This window comes from Schistocerca piceifrons, chromosome 1 (genome assembly GCF_021461385.2).
Source record: "Schistocerca piceifrons isolate TAMUIC-IGC-003096 chromosome 1, iqSchPice1.1, whole genome shotgun sequence".
Classification (NCBI taxonomy): domain Eukaryota; kingdom Metazoa; phylum Arthropoda; class Insecta; order Orthoptera; family Acrididae; genus Schistocerca; species Schistocerca piceifrons.
The window spans coordinates 63474793-63485522 of NC_060138.1; the positions used below are offsets into that span (position 1 = coordinate 63474793).

General features: G+C 42.1%; 1 pseudogene; it reads right to left on the bottom strand.

The window, feature by feature from the left end:
• Nucleotides 1-3145: 3145 nt before the first annotated feature.
• LOC124726367 lies at nucleotides 3146-3263 on the bottom strand (annotated as a pseudogene).
• Between the last annotated feature and the right edge of the window lie 7467 nt (nucleotides 3264-10730).

The window sequence follows — 10730 nt, forward strand, 5'->3', positions numbered from 1 at the left end:
TCACATAGTGTATATGTCCTCGGCATACTTACCTACCTAAAATACACCAGCAATACGAAAGTGACATAAAATACGCTAATTCGTTCTACATTATGGCATTCTTTTGAGATGGGGCGCCTCCTAACAAACACACAAACAGGATATTCAAACTGCAGCCGAGAACCGTAAGGATGGTAGCCAATGATAAATGGAGAGATTATTTGTAAGTACATAGCAAGTATTTAACCCCAGGAATTCTGTGCAGGGAAATGCGTTGTGGTGCCCTACGCTACATGAAGAGCACGAAGGAGAAACGGAGAGAAAATAAGGCCTATCTCCAAAAACTTTAGGAACAGAAAAAAATATTCATTAACACTTTCGCTGCGGCATCGGTGCAGGCGCGCAACTCTCCAGTACGGCCCGGGAACGTGCGATTGCGGGTCGGTAACGCTCTGAAACGTCAGGTACCGCTCAGAGCCGACTCTTCTAAGCACACCTGAGCTACAGGCTGACGTCAAGACCTTGTACGATCTGTAGCATCATGTCCTATACTGACTTAATGATGACACCTTAGATGCATTACTTCAAATAGGCTTCCACTGTATTGTGGTCATGTTTTAAAGTCTGTTTGCTGTCTGACACCTATAGGGGGCACAGGCGTCATTCAAATGTTCGTGATTTGTTGATGATGTAACAAAAACTACAATTCAAAGAAGCAACAAATGCACTGCATTCAGGAAAAATTTGGATTCCAAAATGAAAATTCTTAAGAAGGAAAAAAAGGAAAAAGGAAACTGGATTCATTTGAAATTATATTTACTTAGAATGCGCATTTTTTTGATTGACTCTGATAGAGGTCGGAAATTTAGTAGCATGTTTGTTCCTGGTATGAGAGAATTAGCCGTCTACATTTATCACAGATGCCCAGGGGACGCCCGGATGTGTAGAAATTAGTAAGCGAAACACACCCTAGGTGCAGGCTTCTCTCGTGTCCCCCATCACTTCAATTGAGGTGCTATTAAAACAAATTTAGCACAACAAATTCTTTCGAAAAAAAAACTGAAGTGGACGCTTTACAACGCAATAAGACGTAAGTCGACTTAACACAAAAGAAAACCTCATTTCTGAGTACTCGTGAAAAAAATTTCTAGCCTTTCACGTCATAAAAAGGAACCATGTAATGTCAAAAGAAATAAAAGTTGTCTTTGATAATAGTAATTTCCCCGATATTATCGCGTTTTTGCTACTTATGGGAAATTATACAGCAGTTCAAGCAGTATCCAGGTTTGTCTGGGCAGGTCGTACGCTTGTATGGTGTATCAATGCGCTTGCCTTGTTCCGCGCACTTCCGCTTCCTCACCACTTGCTTCTTCCCGCTTTTGCGCAACGTGTGTTTGTTTGTTATTGTTATTGCTCACATTTCGTGGAACGTCCATTGGTGGAAGGAAGCCCTTTATAATGTTCATTCTGTAATCGTACAACGTCATTTTATTTCCTGAGTATTTGTTGTACAGATATAGAGAATTGAAAACTAGCATGTCAGGCCACGACGTTGGCATCACAGATTTACTTCAAACTTTGTACACCTTTTGTGGGCCATCAAAACAACATCATGTGCAAGTAGTAAGGTGCACTGCCGGCCGCGGTGACCATGCGGTTCTAGGCACTTCAGTCCGGAACCGCGTGACTGCTACGGTCGCAGGTTCGAATCCTGCCTCGGGCTTGGATGTGTGTGCTGTCCTTAGGTTAGTTAGGTTTAAGTAGTTCTACGTTCTAGGGGACTGATGACCTCCGATGTTAAGACACACAGTACTCAAAGCCATTTGAACCATTTGAAGTAAGGTGCACTACTCTCGCAATACCCGTAAAACCGCAAGAGAAGTTTAAGGCCTCTATTAAGTAACAGATGTATCTGTTAGGTACTGGATGTTTGGGTTCATGCTGGCCAAGTGAATCCCCCTCCCCCCCAAAAAAAGGTTTCCGTAAGAGTTGCGGTAGGTTAACGTGTATGAGGTGACGTTTAGACTCCTGCTCATACTTAATTTTTAATATATATTTTTTTCATCACTAATCATATTATCTAATTTATGACATTTGAGAGTAATACAATTTAAAAAACCGAGTGTATTTGCTTGAAGTTTTTAGTGAATTTCATATTATTTGACTGCTTACTATTTTTAATTAAAGTTAGTCATTATGACAAACACATTTATCACTGTTGACAAGTAAATGAAGAAACGCGTAGTTTTCCTGAAAATGTATGCCTGTCGTGATTTGCGAAATCCCCTATATATATGCAATCTGATCAGGAACCCGAAACTACTTTGCACCTCGACGCTTCGAGCTGCACATACAGGTGCAGGTCCAATTTTGTTAGTTAACCTGCGTAGCGGTGAGACGTTGCTAATGTACCAACAACGAATAGTGCAGGTACAGATTTTTTGAATATCACAGAATCTAAAATTGCACTACAAAAAGAAAGGTTTGAGTGGGAGTCGATCCTTCGCCTCATACACATCCGTCTTACTAAGATCGAACACTAACCAATTGACCATCTTTAACTCTAACGTCTGGCACCTACGCACAGATACATCAGTTACATGATAGACCCATTAAAACTTTTCTTGCGATTGTCTATGAATTGCACTTTACCACTTGCACATTATGTTGTTTTAAGTGGCCTACTAAAGATGTAGAAAGTTTGAAGTAAATCCGTAATCGCAGCGTCGTGGCCTCCCCTTGTAAGAATATATCAAACTGCACAGACTGCAAGCTGTGCCACAACAAGGACAAAGATTGTTTGATAATAAAAAACTTGCTCTCTGTCTGACGTGCACATCGATAACATAAAAATCAAAATGACCACCTTACAGACGGACTACCCAATACTCTAGTTTGTATGGAACACTCGGTGGGTGAGTCAGTCGTACTTATCTGGATTTTTGAACGTAGATACGACGCTACGATACATACCCAGAGACAGCACTCCGTCTTCAGGCCACAAGTGGCCCATCGGGATCATCCGACCGCCGTGTCATCCTCAATGAGGATGTGGTCAGCACACTGCTCTCCTGCTGGTTATGACGGTGTTCTGTGACCGGAGCCGCTACTGTTCAGTCGAGTAGCTCCTCGATTGGCATTACGAGGCTGAGTGCACCCCGAAAAATGGCAACAGCGCATGGCGGCCTGGATGGTCACCCATCCAAGTGCCGACCACGCCCGACAGCGCTTAACTTCGGTGATCTGACGGGAACCGGTGTATCCACTGCGGCAAGGACGTTGCCCATACATACCCAGCATTGTATTTAATTAACTGCACGATAACACACACTAAGAAGACTGAAACTACAGTACCCACAGCACCACGCAAACAACACAACTGCTTCTAGACTACCGAATGCTCGTAGCCGTATGTGCACAACAGTACTTTGATACGGAGACATTTGCACAGTTGTGAACCTTCTAGATGGATTACCGAGACAACGACTGTGCCCACACAGTATTTGCTTCCTCGTTGTTTTCCCTGTCTGTCACGGAGGCGGACACTCTCACTACCAAACATTATCAGCCATTATGGACAAGTGTACAGATCTCAGAAAGTATGCTTTTCTGGACCCACGTTTATTGGAGAAAATTTTGTATTGTGGCCATGCACAGCTGTAGAACTGTGTAACGATGGAAAAGACCGCTCCAGCTCTATGGTAAATATTTATTTACAAACTTGTTTCTTGACGTTAGAGCAGCATCTTTAGGCATAGAGACCCACTATTCTCTGTCCAATTGTGTAAAAACTGTTCAACGTTCAACAGATCGATAGTAAAGTTAAACTACGGCAAAATACAGGTAACATAATTCCTATGAAGGGAACCTGGAACAAGGATAAAGCGGTTAACCAGAGGGATGAAAAAGTATAAAACAAATGATATGCGTAGATGATGAAAGCCTTCGTTAAACTGATAAAATAAAATACATCTCAAATCTAATCACACGATGGATAACGAAGGTCAAATCTAGATAAAATGCTGCTTACAAAATAGACCATCATAGAAATAAAATGGTGACTGAGGAACAGAAAATTAAAAAATATTATATAGCCTTACAAAAAGCGTGATGTCGTCCTGACGACATGAGGCACACAAAGGCCGCCGAGTATGCAACTGAGCTAAACTGGGGACTGTGCCTTATGTACTATTCTTAATTTTCCGTTTCCACGGTGATTGTCTCTTTTCTGAGTAGCATTTTATTTAGACTTTACCATCGTTACCTACTGTACAGTTATACATGCTCTGTTTTTGAGATCTATTTTATGTTACCAGCTTTTCATCATCTACGCATATCATTTCTTTTATTCTTTCACATAAATCAGTTTTACGATTTTATCTTTATTCTAGATTTGCTACATCTCAATGATGTTCCCTGCATACTACCGTATTTTAACTTGGCTACTGACTTCAAGAGGGTTGGGCACTTTTAATGCAAATAGACAGAGAATGTTGGGTCGTCTGCTGGTTATCGCTTGAACTGTCATGAAATAAATGCAAGTAGGTAGTTTTCTAATGTAGTTTCATCTACAGTTCAACTACAATTGCGCCCGGGTTCGATTCCTGGCGGGGTCAGGGATTTTCTCTGCCTCGTGATGACTGGGTGTTGTGTGATGTCCTTGGGTTAGTTAGGTTTAAGTAGTTCTAAGTTCTAGGGGACTGATGACCATAGATGTTGTCCCATAGTGCTCAGAGCCATTTGAACCATTTTCAACTACAATTTTAGCGAAACAGGATTTTCTTGTACGTTTTGCCCTCGTTTATATACAGATGTATCCCTAAAGATGTGGCTCTAACGCCATGAAACTAGTAGTCCCAAATAAATATTTATCATACAGCTAAAGTGATCTTTTCCATCCTGATACATGTTTATTGGACTTTTTTCCATGTTCTGATGGTTACTACCAGCTCTCAAAATATTAGACACTTTTTTGAATGGTATGTTCAGTGATCTCTGAAACGCTGCTCAGTGCCGGCTGATCACAAGGCGCCTAACAGACCTCTGCCGTCGGCTGGCCTAAAAATCACCTATACGATGGGGCTTGGAAGATCCGACTAAGACGTCAGCACACGACGTAGTATTTAAGTTAGAAGGCGCTTCTTTGTGGTACTAGTTGTGTGATTGTTTTCTGCAGAACATATTCTTGGCGGCTTTCTGTCCTTCGCCATAAGATACTTTGAACAGCACACGCAGGTAGAACGTCACTATCTGTCTCAGTGAGTGACTCATGTGGACCGCCATCACAATAGGCACCACTGAGTTTGGATGCGTCACCGCTTGCTGGCGTGGTCTAATGGTAAACAACTGTAGCACTGCTGGACAGGCCGAATACAGAGCTCAACTGGAAAGAGGGCGAAGAGAATACAGACAGACTGAGGCCGTGTCTGTCGGTGGGAAGTTATCCAGCTCGCAGGTAGTGATATATGACTGGAATCGTCACCTAGCCTCACTCTCCGCATAAAGCGACTCAGTCGAACTGAATAACCGTCTGTGTCTCTTGCTGAGAAAGCTAACATTTCCTAAGATACCTCGACGGCTGGTGTGAGAAACGAGTTGGGGTTGAAAAGGAGGGTTACTGGGGTCTCGCTTTGCGTCGAAGGCAGTTTCATTAGAAACGAAACCAAGGCTCATAATGGACAAGGAGAGAGCAGGAAATCGACGACATTCTTCTTAAAGGAACAGTCTCAGTATTAATGATTTTACTTTGGTGTGAATCCAGTCATGTAAAACGTTTTGAAGGATATAACCGCCATTCGACTGTACAACAGGTTTTATTCCACAATCTAAATTTCGACCTCATGCCATTATCAAGCGTTAAAACTGCAACTCATTGAAGCACAATAAAAGCACAAATACCAGAAAAATAGAAGGGCAAACAAATTAATGTACTGGCTGTATGATTTGTTCTCTTGCTTATGTCAGAAAAATCATTAGACTTGACCAGAACCCAAGTCATCGTCAAACTATTTCTTAGGTTATGTAAACCAACAGTGGCAAAAGTAAATGCGAGAACATTTGTGTAATACGATAATTTACTGGCAATTAGCATGAGTTCTACACCTGATGAAGAAATCATGCAGCTGAAACATTAATTTGTGTGTTTGCGCTGCTATTTTTCCGATACTTGCAATTTTATTGTGTTTTAATCAATTTAAGTTGCAACACTTGATAACGCCTTAAAGCAGAAGTCTAGATCGTGGAATAAAACCTGTTGTACAGTCAAATGGTGGTTATATCTTCCAAAAAATCGCAGTATCGACTGCAACTATTTTACAAGGAGATCGCGCCTACCCGTCATCACCGATTTCATCCGAGCGTGTGGTATAAGCCCGAAATGAAAGAGACAGAAGTGGTAGCTCCAGGGAGCGTTTAGACAAAAGTAGCAAATATGGCGCGGGTCCCCCCCCCCCACCCCCTCCCATGAACCATGGACCTTGCGTGTCTCAGCGATACAGATAGCCATACCGTAGGTGCAATCAGAGTGGAGGGGTATCTGTTGAGAGGCCAGACAAACGTATGATTCCTGAAGAGGGGCAGCAGCCTTTTCAGTAGTTGTAGGGGCAACAGTCTGGGTGATTGACTGATCTGGCCTTGTAACACTAACCAAAACGGCCTTGCTGTGCTGGTACTGCGAACGGCTGAAAGCAAGGGGAAACTACAGCCGTAATCTTTCCCGAGGACATAAAGCTTTACTGTATGGTTAAATGATGATGGCGTCCTCTTGGGTAAAATATTCCGGAGGTAAAATAGTCTCCCATTCGGATCTCCTGGCGGGGACTACTCAGGACGTCATTATCAGGAGAAAGAAAACTAGCGTTCTACGGATCAGTGCGTGGAATGTGAGATCCCTTAATCGGGCAGGTAGGTTAGAAAATTTAAAAAGGGAAAGGGATAGGCTAAAGTTAGACATAGTGGGAATAAGTGAAGTTTGGTGGCAGGAGGAACATGACTTCTGGTCAAGTGACCAAAGTGTTATACAGGGCTATTACAAATGATTGAAGCGATTTCATAAATTCACTGTAGCTCCAATCATTGACATATGGTCACGACACACTACAGATACGTAGAAAAACTCATAAAGTTTTGTTCGGCTGAAGCCGCACTTCAGGTTTCTGCCGCCAGAGCGCTCGAGAGCGCATTGAGACAAAATGGCGACAGGACCCGAGAAAGCGTATGTCGTGCTTGAAATGCACTCACATCAGTCAGTCATAACAGTGCAACGACACTTCAGGACGAAATTCAGCAAAGATACACCAACTGCTAACTCCATTGGGCGATGGTATGCGCAGTTCAAAGCTTCTGGATGCCTCTGTAAGGGGAAATCAACGAGTCGGCCTGCAGTGAGCGAAGAAACGGTTGAACGCGTGCGGGCAAGTTTCACGCGTAGCCCGCGGAAGTCGACGAATAATGCAAGCATGGAGCTAAACGTGCGACAGCCGACGGTTTGGAAAATCTTACGGAAAAGGCTAAAGCAGAAGCCTTACCGTTTACAATTGCTACAAGCCCTGACACCCGATGACAGAGTCAAACGCTTTGAATTTTCGGCGCGGTTGCAGCAGCTCATGGAAGAGGATGCGTTCAGTGCGAAACTTGTTTTCAGTGATGAAGCAACATTTTTTCTTAATGGTGAACAGACACACTGTGCGAATCTGGGCGGTAGAGAATCCTCACGCATTCGTGCAGCAAATTCGCAATTCACCAAAAGTTAACATGTTTTGTGCAATCTCACGGTTTAAAGTTTACGGCCCCTTTTTCTTCTGCGACAAAAACGTTACAGGACACGTGTATCTAGACATGCTGGAAAATTGGCTCATGCCACAACTGGAGACCGACAGCGCCGACTTCATCTTTCAACAGGATGGTGCTCCACCGCACTTCCATCATGATGTTCGGCATTTCTTAAACAGGAGATTGGAAAACCGATGGATCGGTCGTGGTGGAGATCATGATCAGCAATTCATGTCATGGCCTCCACGCTCTCCCGACTTAACCCCATGCGATTTCTTTCTGTGGGGTTATGTGAAAGATTCAGTGTTTAAACCTCCTCTACCAAGAAACGTGCCAGAACTGCGAGCTCGCATCAACGATGCTTTCGAACTCATTGATGGGGACATGCTGCGCAGAGTGTGGGAGGGACTTGATTATCGGCTTGATGTCTGCCGAAACACTAAAGGGGCACATATCGAACATTTGTGAATGCCTAAAAGAACTTTTTGAGTTTTTGTATGTGTGCAAAGCATTGTGAAAATATCTCAAATAATAAAGTTATTGTAGAGCTGTGAAATCGATTCAATCATTTGTAATCACCCTGTATATACAAAATCAAATAGGGGTAATGCGGGAGTAGGTTTAATAATGAATAAAAAAAATAGGAACACGGGTAATCTACTACACACAGCATAGTGAGCGCATTATTGTGGCCAAGATAGACACGAGACCCACGCGTACCACAGTAGTAAAAGTTTATACGCCAACTAGCTCCGCAGATGATTAAGAGATTGGTGAAATTCATTATGAGATACGAAATTATTCAGATAGTGACGGGAGACGAAAATTTGATAGTCATGGGTGACTGGAATTCGATAGTAGGAAAAGGAAGGAAGGAAATGTAGCAGGTGAATATGGAATGGAGCTAAGAAATGACAGAGGAAGCCGTGTGGTACAATTTTGCACAGAGCATAACTTAATCATAGCTAATACTTGGTTCAAGAATCATGAAAGAAGGTTGCATACTTCGAAGAAGGCTGGAGATACTGGGAGGTTTCAGATAGATTATATAACGTTAAGACAGAGATTTAGGAACCAGGTTTTAAATTGTAAGACATTTCCAGGGGCAAATGTGGACTCTGACTAAATCTCTTGGTCATGAACTGTGGATTAAAACAGAAGATACTGCAAAAAGTTGAGAATTTAAGATGTCACCAGGATAAACTGACAGAACCAGTTGTTGTAGTGTTTCAGAGAGCGCATTAGGGAACTATTGACAAGAATGGGTGAAAGAAATACAGTAGATGAAGAATGGGTAGCTTTGAGAGATGAATAGTAAAGGCAGCAGAGGATCGAGTAAGTAAAAAGACGAGGGGTGGTAGAAATCCTTGTTTCACAGAAGAAACGATGAATTTAGTTGATGAAAGGATAAAATATAAAAACGCAGTAAATGAAGCACGCAAAAAGGAATACAAACGTCTCAAAAATGAGATCGACAGGAAGTGCAAAATGGCTAAGCAGGGATGGCTAGGGGACAAATGTAAAGGATGTAGAGGCGTATATCACTAGGGGTAAGATAGATACTGCCTACAGGAAAATTAAAGAGACATTTGGAGAAAAGAGAAACACTTGTATGAATATCAAGAGCTCAAATGGAAACCCAGTATTAAGCAAAGAAAGGAAAGCAGAAAGGTGGAAGGAGTGTATGGAGCTTCTATACCAAGGCGATGTACTTGAGGACAATATTATGGAAATCGAAGAGCATGTAGATGAAATGGGAGATATGATACTGCGTGAAGAGTTTGACATAGCACAGAAAGATCTAAGTGGAAACAAGGTCCCGGGAGTGGACAACATTCCATTACAACTACTAACAGTCTTGGGAGAGTCAGCTCTGACTAAACTCTACCACCTAGTGAGCAAGATGTATGAGGCAGGCGAAATACCCTCAGACTTCAAGAAGAATATAATAATTCCAATCCCAAAGAAAGCAGTTGTTGACAGATGTGAAAATTGCCGAACTATCAGTTTAATAAGTCACGGCTGCTAAACACTAACACGAATTCTTTACAGACGAATGGAAAAACTGGTAGAAGCCGACCTCGGGGAAGATCAGTTAGGATTCCGTAGAAATGTTGGAACACGTAAGGTAATACTGACCCTACGATTTGTCTTAGAAAGTAGATTAAGGAAATTCAAACCTACGTTTCTAGCATTAGTAGACTTAGAGGAAGCTTTTGACAATGTTGACTGGTATACTCTTTCAAATTCTGAAGGTAGGAGGGGTAAAATACAAGGAGGGAAAGGCTATTTACAATTTGTACAGAGACCAGATGGCAGTTATAAGAGTCGAGGGGCATGAAAGGGAAGCAGTGTTTGGGAAGGGAGTGAGACAGGGTTGTAGCCTATCTCCGATGTTATTCAATCTGTATATTGAGCAATCAGTAAAGGAAACAAAGAAAAGTTCGGAGTATGAATTAAAATCCAGGGAGAAGGAATGAAAACTTTGAGGTTCGCCGATGACATCGTAATTTTGTGAGAGACAGCAAAGGACCTGGAAGAGCAGTAGAAAGGAATGGACAGTGTCTTTAAAAGAGGGTATAAGATGAACATCAACAAAAGCAAAGCGAGGAGAATGGACTGTAGTCGAATTAAATCGGGTAATGCTAAGGGAATTTGAATAGGAAATGAGACGCTTAAAGTAGTGAAAGAGTTTTGCTATTTTGGGAGCAAAATGACTGATGATGGTGGAAGTAGAGATGATATAAAATGTAGACTGGCAATGGCATGGGAAGCGTTTCTGAAGAAGATAAATTTGTCAACATCGAGTATAGATTTAAGTGTCAGGAAGTCGTTTCTGAAAGAATTCGTGTGGTGTGTAGCAATGTATAGAAGTGAAACATAGACGATAAATAGTTTAGACAAGAAGAGAATAGAAGCTTTCGAAATGTGGTGCTACAGAAGAATACTGAAGATTGGATGGGTAGACCACATAACTAATG